Source organism: Lissotriton helveticus, chromosome 1_2 (assembly GCF_964261635.1).
Source record: "Lissotriton helveticus chromosome 1_2, aLisHel1.1, whole genome shotgun sequence".
Classification (NCBI taxonomy): domain Eukaryota; kingdom Metazoa; phylum Chordata; class Amphibia; order Caudata; family Salamandridae; genus Lissotriton; species Lissotriton helveticus.
Genome location: NC_136058.1, coordinates 311832429 through 311848844, shown reverse-complemented (window position 1 = coordinate 311848844; position 16416 = coordinate 311832429).

Here is a 16416-nt window from a genome sequence, read left to right as displayed (position 1 = left end):
GATTCCCAAGTTCCTGAGGCCACAAATTTGGCCACCAAAAGGAAACATTGGATCCAAAGATCAAAATCTCAGTTGTCCCAGAATTCTGTTTCAAGCAATTCTCCAGCATCCACTTACATACAATTGTGAAATCAGAATGCTATATCATGAATATTACTGGTTACTGACACAATACTCTGAGTGTTGTCGGCGTACGACACCATGGCAAATCCAAAGGCATATTAGTTGAAAAATGATGGGCTGAGAGAAGAGGTATACCACATGGTAATCGAAAATAAAGGGACACCAGATTGAATATTTCTTCTGCTTGATCTCGATCCGTCAGAAAAGAGTTAAGAAGGGTGGAACCATCATCACCTATGTTCTGTAGACAAATAACCAACAGGCAGTGGTCGACCATGTTGAACGCTGCAGAGAGGTCCAAAAGAATCATAGCGGCATTACCACCCTTGCCTACAGCACATCTGATCTTTTCAGTTGCTATAATCAGGGCTAGTTCAGTGCTGTGCTTACACCTGAAACCGTACTGAGATGTGTTGAGAAGATGATTCCTACTAATGAAGGAGGTAAGTTCTTGGTTTATAGGTTTTTCGATGTATTTTGCCAGCAGAGGGAGAAGTGAAATGGGCCGGTAACTGTACAGGTCTGGAAGATCCATATTAGGCGTTTTCAGAAGAGGGACGATGAAAGCCTTTTTCCATTTCAATGGCAAGACTCCGGTCTTAAGAATCAGATTAAAAATATCTGTAAGATGAAGAGCTGTGATTTCTTGTTCCAAATGAATAGTATTAGAGGGGCAGGGATCAGAGGATGAACCAGATTTGGCTGACCTTAGAAGTTTAAAATCCTGATTGTATTTAGTAGATGAAAAGGAGTTTAGGGAGATATGTTGTTGCAAGGCAGGTCCAAAAGTGACATCTGGCTACTCCCAGTAGTAATACCAGAGCTAGAAGACCTATTGGTGTTATCAGGCCGACTGCCAATGATCAAATTTGAGGAGAAGGCATCGTACATGTGGAGGACTTTATGTGAGAAACAATAGGCAAGAGAGCTAAAGAATGTTTGGTCAATGGCTGAGATCTTTCTCTCTGGAAGTTTGGTTAGTTTTGGAATTGTGGCAAATAGCTCTTTAGAGAAGTTGCTTGCGGAATTAATTTCCCCTATAAAATAGCTGGTTTTTCATTAAAAGTAATTTCTTTATATTTTGTAATCATATTTATGCAGGTTTTATTCTCAGTGATGGCATAACTCTGCCTCCACCGGCGTTCCTGACAACAACAGCACTGTTTCTGAAGCCGGAGGTCCTCGGAAAACCAAGTCTTAGATGGCCTATCTCTTTGACAAAAGCAGTTGAGGGCCAAAACACAAGTATTTGTCCTAAACCTAAGCAGCTAGCCATGGATCCAGCTAAATATCCTGAACGTAAGCAAGAAGCCATGGATCCCGCTAAATGTCCTAAACCCAAGCAAAAAGGCATGGATGCGGCTAAATGTCCTAAACCTACGCAAGAAGCCATGGATCCCGCCAAATGTCCTAAACCTAAGTAAGAAGCTTTGGATCTGGCTAAATGTCCTGGAACTAACCAAAAGGCATGGATCCCGCCAAATGTCCTAAACCTAAGTAAGAAGCCTTGGATCCGGCTAAATGTCCTGTACCTAAGCAAGAAGCCATGCATCTGACTAAATGGTCAAACCTAAGCAAGAAGCCATAGGTCCGGCTTAAGGTCTTAAACCTAAACAAAAAGCCATGGATCCGACTAAATGTCCTAAACCTAAGCAAGAAGCCATGGATCCGGCTAAAGTTCTTAAACCTAAGCAAAAAGCCATGGATCCGACTAAATGTCCTAAACCTAAGCAAGAAGCCATGGATCAGGCTAAAGTTCTTAAACCTAAGCAAAGAGCTATGGATCCGGCTAAATGTACTAAACCTATGCAAAAAGCCATGGTTATCCAAATGAATGTCCTAATGCTTAGAAAAAAGCAACGAATCCGAATGAATGTCCTAAAGTTAAGAAAAAAGCCATGGATCTGGCTTATTGTAAAGTATTTTATACTTCCTGGAAAGATAGACTTCCCAGTGTAAAAGTGAACATTCTGCTGTGCCTACTCAAACTGTCCTAATGTCTAGTGACTGACATCTCAAAAAGCAGAAGTGATGGTCAGAAAGAAGTTAATACTCAACTTCAACTAAATAGTGAGACAGTTTGGATAGCAAAAAAGATCCGCATTGAGCCTAAATATAAGGGGGTATGATGTGCTCTTCCCAGACATCATAAAATACCACCAGTGAACCCTAACAAATTGGTCCTGTGAAGAAACAGAAAAGAAGTGTGGGCACAATGAGCAGGCACTAGTGGGAAGGTCGGATTGAACCTAGCGTGGCTAGTTCAAAAACTGTAGCCTAAGAGGTTATATCCGAGTCGGACCATGAGGGCATCACTTGAGCTGCAGAAAAAACGAGTAACTATGACACATCTCGCCAACTTTCTTCCTTCCCCGCGCGCCACAATCAACCGATGCGAAACAGGAAAGATAAGTCCTCGGACACTTGGAAAGGGGTCTTCAATATACCAGAGCCGGATCAGATGCAATGCCTCCAGATACAACTCTGGCTGCTTTTTCTGCCTAACAGACTAGGGTCTACCAGGCCTCTCACAGTGCTATGGAAATAAACTAAGATGGAGGGCTTAGGGACTTTAGCTTCCATCCGCACAAAATACTAATGGATGGAGGGAGAATGAAAAGTTAGTATATCAGAGACGGTGGAGCAGGACCTGGAATAGAAGCATAAAAGAGGCTAAATTTGGGAAACTGTGAATTGATTCTATCCAATAATTTCAAATGTATATTATACTGTAATTTGTTGGATATATATGGAGTGTGCTACGACTTAATTTCTATATAGTAGGGCTGGAATATGCTTAAACCACTCTTAAAAGTCCTAAATCATGTAAGAAAGCCCTGAGCTTCCCGGTGTCAGAAACCTCACTGGCCTTTAGATTCAGCGACAAACATGTTCTAGCTCAAACTGATTAAATTATCCTCAAAACGCTACTGTGTTGCCGCACAGAGGAAGGTGCTTCACAAAGGTAAACTGATCACCTTTCCGTTACTTATTTTTGTATTTGGTTCTGAAAGTAGTACTAATGAGGTGAATCCTTCCGCCAGAAAGCTTTAACATATCTACACATGCCAAAATAATGAAGTAATTCTAACACATTTTTCCCACATTACACCTCATAATTTTCTTCTTCATACTGCATAATTTAGTCAACCCTGGCACATAGTTTGGTCACCCCTGTGTTAAAATGCCAGTGGCCTGGCTTACATGCCAGTACAAGCCTGTGTAGGACCCTGATCATTTGGACCAAGATGTTGGCACAATGAAGCTTTACCTTCTTGTATCCTTATGCTGTATCCAAAGCACAGGAGGTGGAAAGGGAAACTGTCTTGTTTTCACCCTCATCAATCATGTAGCTGTTCTTGTACACCTTCAAATGAGCCATTTCTTAATAGGTATTTGCCTGTGCTTTAAAAAACGAAATAAAGTGTCTAATAAAAATAAGGCAGACAAACATTTCAAGGCCTGCCTCAACTTGTTTATCAATGTCAGGGTTTATTTGGTGATTAGTAAATTCAGAACATCTGTCAAATACAGATAGGTTCCCGTCCTGCCTTTTCTTTACTCAAGTTTACCATAGCAAGCTGTAGTAATTTTGATCCAGCCTCAGCACACACGACAACCATGTGTGTGCTCTGAAGCCTTTTTGTCCTTTGGATTGAGACTGGGGCTCACCAAGGACAATCACTGTGTTATGTCCCCCAACCTAGGTCTAAGTAGCAAGCAACCTTTCACCTACATGTATCCTACCTTGCCTTGCATAACAGTTCTAGCACTGACCTTTAACCTAGTTACGTGCTGAATAAATGACTATTGGTTTCCTTGAAACTAGCCTCCTTTATTATGCATGAGGATTCTTAGTAAAATCCCCTGCCTATGATGTACAGAACAGGATTAACACGCTCTGTACAAAAATTATCGCTATCTTCTTCCTAGGACGATTGGGCTACTTTGCATAACTACAATTATTGATTTAGGCTCATTTACAAAATCATACTCATAACATATTGAGTGTTGTAGAATCTTTGAGGCTACCTTTTTGGTATATAAAAACGCACCTTCACTAGTAAGGGGAGGAGGTGCTTCTATGCTGACACAAGACACTGAGGTCCCGGCCTGCTGTAGCTTCAGCACGCATCGGTCTGACATCCCTCGCTGGGTGTCCAACTCATGACCAAGATGGGGTCCTTCATTCTCTCCCATCAGGTAATGGGGTTGGCCTCATCCTAGGGGGATTCCTGGCTTTACATTCATATACATGCTCGGTACACTTGGGTAGGGTCTGTATAGTAGGAGTGCGGTTGATTACTGTAATGTTTATATGCCTGCATATATTTGCTGGTTTAGCACCTTGGTAGAATTCTACCTTTTATTTACTCTGTTGGTGCTTGTAATCTCTTATGTTTACTTCTGTCTACTGATTATTGCAGCACATATGTCATATACCCGAATGGCGCTGGTTCAATAAATGCTTATTGAAAACGTCCCCAATGTTTATTCTGTGTATCTCTCTTAGACTGAGTGAGCACAATTGACTGAGCGAAAAGAACTGTACTGTTTCCACGATACCTGAAGGATCAAGGGTTGTCATGTTCGATAGATGTCAGAAACTATTCGCTCCTTGGTAAGGTTAGGAGGCTTATAGTGGCACTGTATGCTAGCTGGTCTATAGGCCTACACATCCTGCAAGGGTGTCCGGAATCAGCCTAGACACCAATCCCTTAGTTTAAGTCCAAAAGATGTGCAGATCCTATGTATTTTTTAGGAATTACATGACAGATGTTTCCTCAAAGGGCTGTAGTGTACTGTAGGTGATGGCAGGGATACAGATTCTAGTTAGTAGATTTTTTTTTTTTTAAGTAACAATTTTAAAATTCTTTGAAAACAAAAAAGAAAATGCCCCCTTCGCCATTGGAGACATCTCACATGGCAAGGGGGGCATTATTTCTTATTTCACTGCCACTCACCACCAAGGTTTGTCTGGCTGTGACAAACAGTAAATAAATGGCTATATATGCACCCATTCTAATTGGGTTGGTGGACATATAGTAATTTCTCTGACGGCCCTTTCCCCGCCGGGTCGTCTGAGAGGTTTGGCAATGGCAGTGACAAAGGAGTCTCCACCAGAGCCAAACCATTGGTCCACCCGCATTAAAATCTGGAGGGTGGACCATTCTCTTGCCAGAGGTACTCTGTCATTGTTGTGATGGAGTAACTTTACTACCAAGATTTGAATCGGACCCTTAGGCAGCCGGAGGTATGTGTAACCCCTTTCAATAGCCTTGCTGCCGCTGGTACAAGGTAGTGCCCTTCAGATGGTGCCTTCCGAAAGAAACCCCACACGCAAAGGTAAAATCCTCCAAGATGATGACGAGGCTTCAGGGCTGGCCAGTGGAACTGATCATGAGGGTAAAAAAAAGCTATCCGAAGCAGGGAAAGGAAAACTCAGATGGAATCCAAAGAAGCCACCAAGAATCGCTAAAAGGAAGCAGAGAAGGGAAGAAGGAACCTTGATGAAGAAAGGTGAAGGATAGACGACAAGACTGATGAAAATCCAGAAAAACCCCAACATTTACATTTAAAACGGCCAGGAGCATAGGAACACGACATTGTACTACTCAAAGCCTTGCGATTAAAAAAGTAGAAGGATCTTTCTCCTTTTATTAGCTAGAGCATGAAATTATGTCAAAACAAATTGCCCTCCATCTTGAATTGGGCGGTTCCCTGAGAGTCTTGAGAAGAGACGCACATAGGAAGGAATGTCATCGAGAAAGTTTATACCAGTGGGCTGGCTGCCGAAAAGTATGTTTTATGGGATGAGGTGGCGACTCACTGTTACTGACATGGACCTCCCTGCACTTGGGGTGCGGAGGAGGCGGCGTGTCCGAACCCCCAAAGGTAAAAACAAAAGGAAATGTAGAGCAGGTACTCAGTCGCTCCAATGTTTTCCATTGTATGCTCTCTACTGAAGCTCTGAGTTTGTCTGGAAATTTTCTGAAGAAACATCGTACCAAAACTGGAGCAAGAACTGCAGAGGCATCTGCCCAGGATCTTTCGCTAGGCGAGTATCCTTTCCAATGGATCAGAACTGTTAGCTTCTTGCTGAAGATCCGAGAACCACACATTTCTTGCACTTCATATTCTGGTATATTGTTCACCAGGATTGAAAGATGTAAAGAAAAAAATATAAAAAGGATATACATGATGAGGTTTCAATTGGGAAGAGTGAAACACCGGCTGAATTTTCCAAATTAATGTCAACTAGAGTTTGAAGGCTACTTGGTTTATTAACTGAAGGATCTTAAAGGGTCCATAAAATTGAGGTGTAAACTAATTCAAATAAAGATGACCCATTTTCACGCCCTAAAACAATTCAAATAAGTTACGATGCCTATGAATAGCTTTAGATTTCTAAATATACAAATTCAGAGTCTTTTATGGTCTAACCTACAAAGTCTCTCTTTTCCCTTTAAAGGTTGAGAAGGAGGATAGAAAGCTGGAATTGAATTGTAGAGAAAACATGATACTCAGACAGCTTTTGGAAGAAAGAGCTTTAATACCAATTTTGTAGCCAACACAATAGCAATTAAAAAAGCCATCTTCCAAGACAGACATTTGAGATGGCAAGAAGCATAGGCTCAGAATGAAAACAAACCAGAAAAGATAACACAAAATTCAGAGTCATGATAGGCCATAAAAGAGCCAAAGGGGAAATTGATTCTGCTAAACCTAAAGGAAACTACAATTTACAAGTCATTTGAATAAATAGCCCTGTTAATTAAAAAATGAACAAACCTGGATCGCAGCTATATAACCCTTAACAATATCAGTATTAAGCTTCTTCTCCTCAAGGTAAAATGAAGTATTTGTACAAACTAAGCATATATATAATTGGCCAATGGAATGCTCAGAATACCAATTTGCAAAAACTGACCATGTGTTTAATATACCACCAAGGTCCAAGGTCAAGAAGAAGCTAACAAAACATCTATCTCTTCCTAGGGAAAACAATAAGAACAAAGGTCTAGTCTCTCATGTTTCAAGCTCAAAAACAGAGAATCTTGAGAACAGCTTTCCCCTGTTATGTGTTGGAAAGCCCATAAAGAGAGACACTAACCACTGAGAAAAAGAAGATCCAAATAACTGGTGATAAGCCCAATCCAAAGTGATAAGGATCATATGAGCTTATGAAATTAAATCTAGTGAATCGTCATCTTCATCAGAGGTAGAAGAGAAAATGCATCATGAAACTTGTTCTCCAACTTTAGAAGTAAGTGTCCGTTAGGAGAGTTAATCTATACACAAAGAATGGACTAAGGGGCTTTTTCCTCTCTCAGCATAGAGGGAGGTCCAGCATGTGTGCCCCGGTTGAAGTCTTGGGAAGGAAGGTTATGCTGTTCCTCAGTGAACAATGTCAGGTCGAGGGAAATGACACCAACCTGACCACTTTGGTTCAGAATTGGGAGTCCATATATTGGATTGTAATGCCCTCACACACCCAGTTGGGTGTCATGCTTCATCATCTGGGCTGCTCCTCATTGGGTCGGCGGTGCAATACCCAACGGGCTTCCTGTAGTAAGGGCACTTTAGCAGAGATTTTCATCCAATAGCCGTATGGTGAAGTGGGATGTGAGGGGCCAGAAGTGTGTAGATGGATAGAGTGAGTGTGTGATTTTAAAATAGAGCTCGGAGTGCCTGGGAGAACAAACTTTAATCGAGGTCTCCTACCCTAAGTAAAAACAAACAATGAGGCGCTCGGCTAAGTATTATGTCTTAGGTCTAAGCGTCCCTATTGCGCAATGTAATCTCGCTCAATGTAAAGTTTATATGCGATTCACAATACTGTGAAGACTATCTACACTCTAGGGTTGGTGACATGGAATCATACTGACATCAACACAGCAACTACCTATTAGTGTACCTGTCAGACCTGGAACTACCTGTGCGGGGAGAAAAAGTGTGATATTGGTCATATTAGTATGGTGCACGTGTTTATACAGTATCATTTCCCTTGTGATTCTGACTTAGCTTTTTTATCAGTGACTAGTGAAAGCAAAAGTTTAGAGAACAATAAAAGCTTTAAAAACAGTGCCACATGCTGGGTGTGCACAGTGAGCTAGTGTGAACTACAGCCCTTGTGGCAGATATGCAATGCAGCAGGTAAATTTCAATGGGAACTCACCCAAAGCTGTTAACTAACCAGGCGTCAGCAGTACCCGGTAGGTAAAACACGAGGAGTTCCTCATGTACTGGACACAGTCAAATGGGAGAGAACAGAGGGTGACAATGTGAGTCACTGCACATAGGTCAATCTTATTGTACTGGAGACCACAACTGTCTGTCTCGCTTGTAACTCTTACAACATTCATAATTAAAAAGGCAAACGGCAGTTGCTCATAGTTAGTGTTGACAACCACATTAATTCACTCTTGTTATTTTCACCCATCTCAAATGAGGTAACATGTGTAAAACATTATGAGTCATCATTTACATTTATAGATTCGTGTGGAAGGCTATGGGTGTTTCTAGCGTGTCTCGCGTCAACCTGGTTCCCTCAGTCTCTTGGTTATCTCATTGCCAACCTCTTATGGGGCCCTAAGTGGCTACCTCAATGTAGAGAGTTGCCATTGTATATTTAGCGGCTGTTGGTGGTTGCATAGTGTACAGCTCTCAACGTGATAATATTGTCTCAAAGTGCCTGTGGCTACCCCGATATAGAGAGTTGTTTATTGTACATTAGCGGGTGTTGGTATTCGCATCATCTATAGCTCTTCAATGCGACAGTGTTAACACAAAGTTCTTGTGGGCAATCTCGGATATGGTCGCAGTATAATCTATCTCAGTGTTCCGGTATCTATTTGAAGAGTTGGCTGGCTATCTAGATGTTGGTTCCAAAAGTTTGGCAGGTTATTTCGAAGTGTGGAAATGCCGGTGATGGATGCACCCCATGTTAAGGAGACACGCCCATCTAGCTACAGACTTTCAAGATCATATTGTTAGCTATCCAGGCGTCAGCAGTACACGGTAGGTAAAACACGGGGAGTCCCTCATGTTAACCATATCATTAAACATCTTATGGAGGATGCCTCATCTGAACAACCGTGTTTGTATGAATTCATCATTTTGATAACATTGAAAATCTAGACATCCATAACCCAGAAAGACGGTCACCCAGGCCCTCGTTACCAGCCGATTGGACTACTGCAACGCCCTCTACGCTGGAACCACAGCCAAACTACAGAAAAGACTCCAACGCATACAGAACGCTTCTGCACGACTCATCCTGGACATCCCCCGTCACAGCCACATCTCTGCCCACCTGAGAGACCTGCACTGGCTCCCCGTGAGCAAGAGGATCACGTTCAGGCTCCTCACCCACGCACACAAGGCTCTCCACGACATGGGCCCCAAATACCTCAACAATCGCCTCACGTTCTACGCACCCACCCGCCAGCTCCGTTCCGCCAGCCTCGCCCCCGCGACCGTCCCACGAATTCGCAGAACCACCACCGTAGGAAGATCTTTCTCCTACCTGACGGCCAAGACATGGAACTTCCTCCCCACCCACCAACGGCTGACCCAGGACCATCTCTCCTTCAGGAAGCAACTCAAGACCTGGCTCTTTGAGCAGTAGCAGCACCCCCCCTCCCGCTCCCCCCAGCGCCTTGAGACCCTAGCGGGTGAGGAGCGCGCTCTATAAATGTGTTTGATTGATTGATTGATTGATTTTATGTTAAGACTTGAGGCTCATATTATGTGCAGGTTGAAAGCCCCTGCACCGTCTCTAATAACAATCTTATAGACTTAAAGTAGAAGCTGTAAAGTGGAAGAATGCAACTAACCAATCAATCAATTAGGTGTTTATAAAGAGCGCTACTCACATGTGAGGGATTTAAGGCACTGGGGGAAGGGGGGGTTGCAGCTCTGGTTCAATTAAAGAGCCAGGTCTTGAGGTTCTTCCTGAAGGTGTGCAGGGTGGGGAAGCGTCTGATGTTGATTGGGAGCCTGTCCAGGCTTTGGCTTAGTCTTAAAATTAGGATTTTTCTCAGTTTAGTAGTAGTAAAATTGAGAAAAATCCTAATTTTAAGACTTTCAGTATTCACAGAAGGCATTTATGGGTCCTAAAGTTAGGAGTCCTAACTTTACTACTACTAAACTGAGAAAAATCCAAATGTTAAGACTTTCGGTATTCACAGAAGGCATTTAGGAGTCCGAAAGTTAGGAGTCCTAACTTTACTACTACTAAATTGAGAACAATCCTAACTTTAAGACTTTCGGTATTCACAGAACGCATTTAGAAGTCCTAAAGTTAGGACTACTAACTTCTGTGAATACCGAAATGAGTAAGTGCCTTCTGTGAATACCAAAATGAGTAAGTGCCTTCTGTGAATACCAAAATGGTAGTAAGTTTAGGATTTTGTCTTAAGTGAATTCTGTGAATCGGGCCCGCTGTGCTTACGAGGACTTGGAAAGACATGTGAGGCTGTGAGCAGCACAGCTCTCGTTCCCATCTTCAGCAGACCTTGAGCAGACGCAGACAGGGCACACATCTGAGTGTGGTATAATTAATGCTCAGTCTATGTGTGAGTGCCCTCCTCGCACTCCTTGGCGGGTCAGTGTCAGGACTCTACCCAATAAACCAATGTGATCACAAGGATCATGCCAGGAGTCGCTAGCTGAATATCAGGGTTCACTGCTGAGAGTTCTAGCAACCCCTTAATGATGCCCATGTGGACTGGCATGCAAACAAAACAAGCACTGGCAAAACCAATGCATCGCGCCTAAGCAAGAACTATTGGCTTTGCCAATGTGCTTTAGCCATGTTGTACACCAGTGTGGCTGATGTTCAGCATGGCTAACTGTTAGTGGCATAAAGGAGAGTGGCGTGAAGTGTTGTAGAGTGGAATGGATAAGAGCGGAGTAGAGTGTTGAAGAGTGGAGTGGCATAGAGTGTTTGTATTGAGTGGCATAGCTATGGTAAAGCTAGCGAATAGTGACCGAGTGATAAGCCCGCCTTCGACGCCCAGGAAGTGCTTCGCGTTTAGCCAGTTGGTGTTTTTCCGTTCCGGGTTCTCATCGGCGTCCGAGGAGCTAGGGGATTCAGGCGTGCAGGTATTGTGCGGCGCACATGTTGTTCTAAGAAGCGGCTCGCTTCTGGATACTGTCTTATGATTTCTTTTCCTTGTGTGATTTTTTGTTTACCGCGGAGAACGGTGGCAATCATAGTTGGTTCCGGTTTTGTTCCTCGAGATATTCAGAGGGTTTCTTTTGGTTGATTTGCGTCCGGGTTCTTAAGTGATCCAATACTTGAACTTGGATATTTCTCTGGACTTAGTTACAGAGCACCGGCTCGGTGCTTAGGGTAAGTGTCTCAGATATATAGAGAAAAAGCGAGAGCAGTAAAAGCTGGAAAGAAGAGTACCTAAAGGGTGTTGTTTTTGTCTAAAGGTGCAGACATTACGTACACGGTCAGTTCCAGCGCAGTACAGAGTTCCTGATATTCATTTCCTTTTGGTTCATGGTTCATTGAACTTCCACAAGGTACAATATAGACGCAGCACTTAACGTTTAGGGGAAGACACGGGGAGGGGTTGATTTTCACTATTGTCTCTTCTGTATTTCTGCAGTGCCTTAGCGGAAGATTCCATATTCCCCTGCGTGGACGAAGACTGTGGTGTGTCTGTCTTATCCTCCCCCTCCTACCCTTGTTTTGTTCCCCTGTGTTCCCCTGGGTTACGTTTTGGGCGTTAGTGTTCAGTCCTGACGCCCGGAGGGTGACTGGGGGAAGCAGGGTGCATAGCATCGTTGATCCAGGACACTTCCGAGACATAGAAGGTGCGTGCATGACAGAACGCGAAGCCTCTATATACAGTGTCTCCTAGGTGTCATGGATCTTACGCTGCAGGACGTAGCTAGCATGGTGGGTAATCTCCAAAGAGAAACCCAAAACATTGCCGACAGGTTGGCGGCTTTAAGTGCACAGGATGGGGAGAGAGCCGGGACCAGCAACGCAACCCCAGTAGTACAAGTGGTCACACCCCATTCCATTCCTTTGGCTCCGCCTGAAAGGTTTTACGGAGAGCCCTCTAAATGTGCGGCTTTTCTGACACAGTGTCAGTTACATTTTTTATGCAAGGCTGCATGTTTTCCTAACGATCAAGCCAAGGTGGCTTTTGTGCTGTCATATCTAGGAGGGTCAGCCGCTAATTGGACCATCCCATTGATAGAAAAAGACGACCCCATGCTATTGGATTATGAAGCGTTCCGTAGAGAACTGCGCAAAATGTTCGACAAACATACTTTCACTCACGCAGCGGATACGGAGCTACTACATCTGAAACAAGGGTCGAAAGATCTAGTTACCTACATCACTACTTTTAACCGATTAGTGGTAGAGGCGGATTGGCCTGCTAATAAGAGAAGTGCACTTTTTTATAAAGGCTTACGAGATGAGCTTAAAGATGAGTTGGCTCATGTGGTAGACCCTCCAGCGACTTGTCCGGAGTTAATCGATTTAGTGGTGAAACTAGACCATAGATTGGGCGAAAGGAGAAAAGATAGGGTAAGATATGAATATCCCAGATACGGCCACAAAGAGAAGAAAACAGAGGCTGAAACTAAGACTGAAGAACCAGAACCCATGCAAATAGGGAGCATAAAAGGTCCCTTGAGTGAGGCAGAAAAACAAAGACGTAGGGTGAATAGATTATGTCTATATTGTGGCAAAGCAGGTCATTTCCTACGAGAGTGTCCGGTCAAACCTAAAGCTTTCCGCAAATCGGAAAACTAGCAGACCCTAAGGTAACAGAGACCGTACCGCTGGGTCCATTAGTTCAAATGGTCTCCTCTTTGTTGAACAATAAAGGACATTTTTTTGTTGAATCCACACTGTCATGGTTAACGCAGTCGGTAAATCAGGCAATAATGATAGATTCTGGGGCTTCGGGCAATTTTATGGACTATCAGTGGGCCATGGCCAATAACATTCCTACAGAACCAAAAAAGACCCCCGAGGAAGTGTATACCATAGATGGGAGTCCTTTAAAATCTGGACCCATCACTCATTCCAGCATCCCATTGGAAATGTGTATTGACCCCTCGCACAAAGAACAATTACCTTTTGATTTGATTGAATCCCCCCAGTTCCCAGTAGTCTTGGGTCTTCCTTGGTTGCGCCTCCACAACCCCCACATAAATTGGAAGACAACTAGCATCACTTTTCCGAGGCAAGAGGAACAACCAACTCCCGTGGAGAGCGTTCCTTTTTCTGTCCCTTCGTGCAATAAGACCGCCAATCCCATACAGAGTACTATCCCTGTGGTATCTGAGTCCCTTATAGCTACAGATCAGGAAGAACAACCAGATTTAACTCTGCCTCCTGTGTACCAAGGTTACCAAACCGTGTTTGATCAAAGGCAAGCTACCTGTTTACCACCTCGCAGAGTATATGACTGCCGAATAGACCTCCAGCCTGGCGCTCGCATACCCACCAGTAGGGTATACTCCCTTACGGAGAAAGAGAATCTTTATTTAAGGGAGGATCTTGACACCATGTTGGAACTAGGGTTTATTCGGCCGTCTAGATCCCCTGCCTCTTCGGCTTTGTTTTTTATCCCTAAACGGGAAGGGGGTTTGCGATGCTGCATAGACTATCGCTCATTGAATGACATCACTATTAAGAACAAATACCCTTTGCCGCTCATCTCCTCTCTGCTCGACCAGGTGAAGGATGCTCAATGGTTCACGAAATTAGATCTACGTGGAGCCTATCACCTGGTTCGAGTTAGAGAGGGCGATGAGTGGAAGACAGCCTTTTGCACCAAATACGGGCTGTATGAGTATTTAGTGATGCCCTTCGGGCTGTGCAATGCTCCTTCAGCATTCCAATACTTCATCAATGAAGTGCTGAAGGAGTATCTTGATAAGCATGTTATAGCCTATATTGATGATTTACTGATATATTCCAAAACCTTGGAGGACCATGTAGGACACGTGAAATCGGTCCTTCAACTGTTACAGGAAAACAACCTTTTTTGTAAACTAGACAAGTGTTTCTTTCATCGTCATCAAGTTGCCTTTTTGGGATACATAGTGTCAGCCACAGGTCTACGTATGGATCCAAGTAAGGTCAGTGCTGTTCTAGATTGGCCTCCTCCCAAAAACGTGAAAGAAATCCAACAATTCATTGGGTTTTCAAATTTCTATAGACGCTTCATTCACCAGTTTTCAGATCTAGTAGCTCCTATCACAAAATTGTTAAGGAAAGGGGTTCCGTTTCATTGGTCAGAGACTGCGGACAAAGCCTTTACCTTGCTCAAAACCGCTTTTACACAAGCTCCTATTCTCAAACACCCCGATCCTTCCAGTCCCTACGTAGTAGAGGTTGACGCATCACAAGTAGCGGTGGGAGGGATACTTTCTCAAGCTGACGTTTCTACTGGTGAATTGCATCCTGTGGCCTATTATTCCCACAAATTGACCCCGGCGGAGGTGAACTATGCTGTTGGTGAGAGAGAGCTTTTAGCCATTAAAAAGGTATTGGAGGAATGGAGACAATATCTCCTAGGGACAAACCATACCGTCACTGTCCTGACCGACCATCGTAACCTCCAATATCTAAAATCAGCCAGAGCACTGTCCATGCGACAGCTGAGATGGACTCAGTTCTTTAATGAGTATGATTTCAAGATCCATTTCAGAGCGGGGAGACAAAATGGGAAGGCCGATGCCCTATCCCGTCTAGGTTTCGATCCAGCCCCGTCAGTTGAGACACCTCCCTGTATTATTGCTCCCCACAGATTGATTGGAGCATTACACACTGAAGAAGACTTTCTCCAAAAGGTGAAACGTGCACAGAATGAACCTGCTGCTAGAGACATTGCACAGCAACAACAGGCCATGGTTACAGACAACCTACAGTACATTCAGGGGGGGCTGTTTATACCCACGGTATCTCTACAACAGCAAGTAATGGAGTGGTGCCATTCTCATGGGGTGGCGGGACATCCAGGCTATAAAAGAACTTTAGAGTTGGTTAGGAGATACTGTTGGTGGTCCCACATGGCAAAAGACATACAACATTTCGTACAAACCTGTCATATTTGTGCTCAGAGCAAGTCCACACATGAAGGGTTAGTGGGTTTGTTGTTGCCCCTTCCTACACCTGTAGCACCCTGGCAATCTGTCTCAATGGACTTTATAGTAGAATTGCCGAGAACACATAGGGGCAATACTGCTCTTTTAGTGGTAGTGGACATGTTCACCAAAGCAGCTCATTTCATCCCGCTACAAGGTCTCCCTACCTCCGCAGGGTTGGCTAGTGTGTTTTTGCAAAATGTTGCACGACTCCATGGCTTGCCGTCTGTCTTGGTTACTGACAGAGGCTCTCAGTTTATCTCCAAGTTTTGGAAACAGTTATGTAAATCACTACAAATAGAGGTGCGCCTGTCTTGTAGTCACCATCCTCAGACGGACGGACAGACTGAACGTGTAAACCAAAGTCTTGAACAATTCTTGCGGTGTCAGCTGTTGCAAGAACAAAAGGAGTGGGATGAATTGATTTGGTTGGCGGAACTGTCATATAATAACAGTCATCACTTTTCCACCTTATATACACCCTTTTATGCTTCATACGGTTTCCATCCTAAGGTACTCCCTTTCCCTCCATTGAGGCCTTGTGCCATTCCAGCTGCTCAGGAGTTAGTATCACACTTGCAGGTGGTACATTCTATCGTACATACCAACCTTGACAAGGCCAAAACTGAATACAAGAAGACTGCTGATGCACATAGACGGGCAGGACCCGTGTACCAAAGAAACGACAAGGTTTGGTTGTCCACCAAATACCTAGCATTGAAGGAAGCATGTAAATTTAAGCCCAAGTATATTGGCCCCTTTTCTGTACTTAAGATCGTCAATCCGGTGGCCATCAAATTGAGCCTGCCCCCTTCGATGAAAATACATCCTGTTTTTCACATCTCATTATTGAAACCGGTGGTGCCTGATACCCGTCTTCCTGTTGCTCCTCTCTCCGTTCCCGTTGATTCGGATGTGGAGTATGAGGTGGGAGCTATAGTAGACTCTAGGAGAGTGAGGAATCGCCTCCAGTATTTGATACACTGGAAGGGGTTCGGTATAGAGGAAAGGTCATGGGAACCTGCCACTCAAGTACATGCGCCTCGTTTACTGCGAGCCTTTCACAGGAGGTACCCCCACAAGCCCAAACCGGTGGGGGGCGTTGTGGGAGGGGTGTTCTGTCATGCCTGCCGCGTAGGTAGCATATAACGTTAGAGTTCG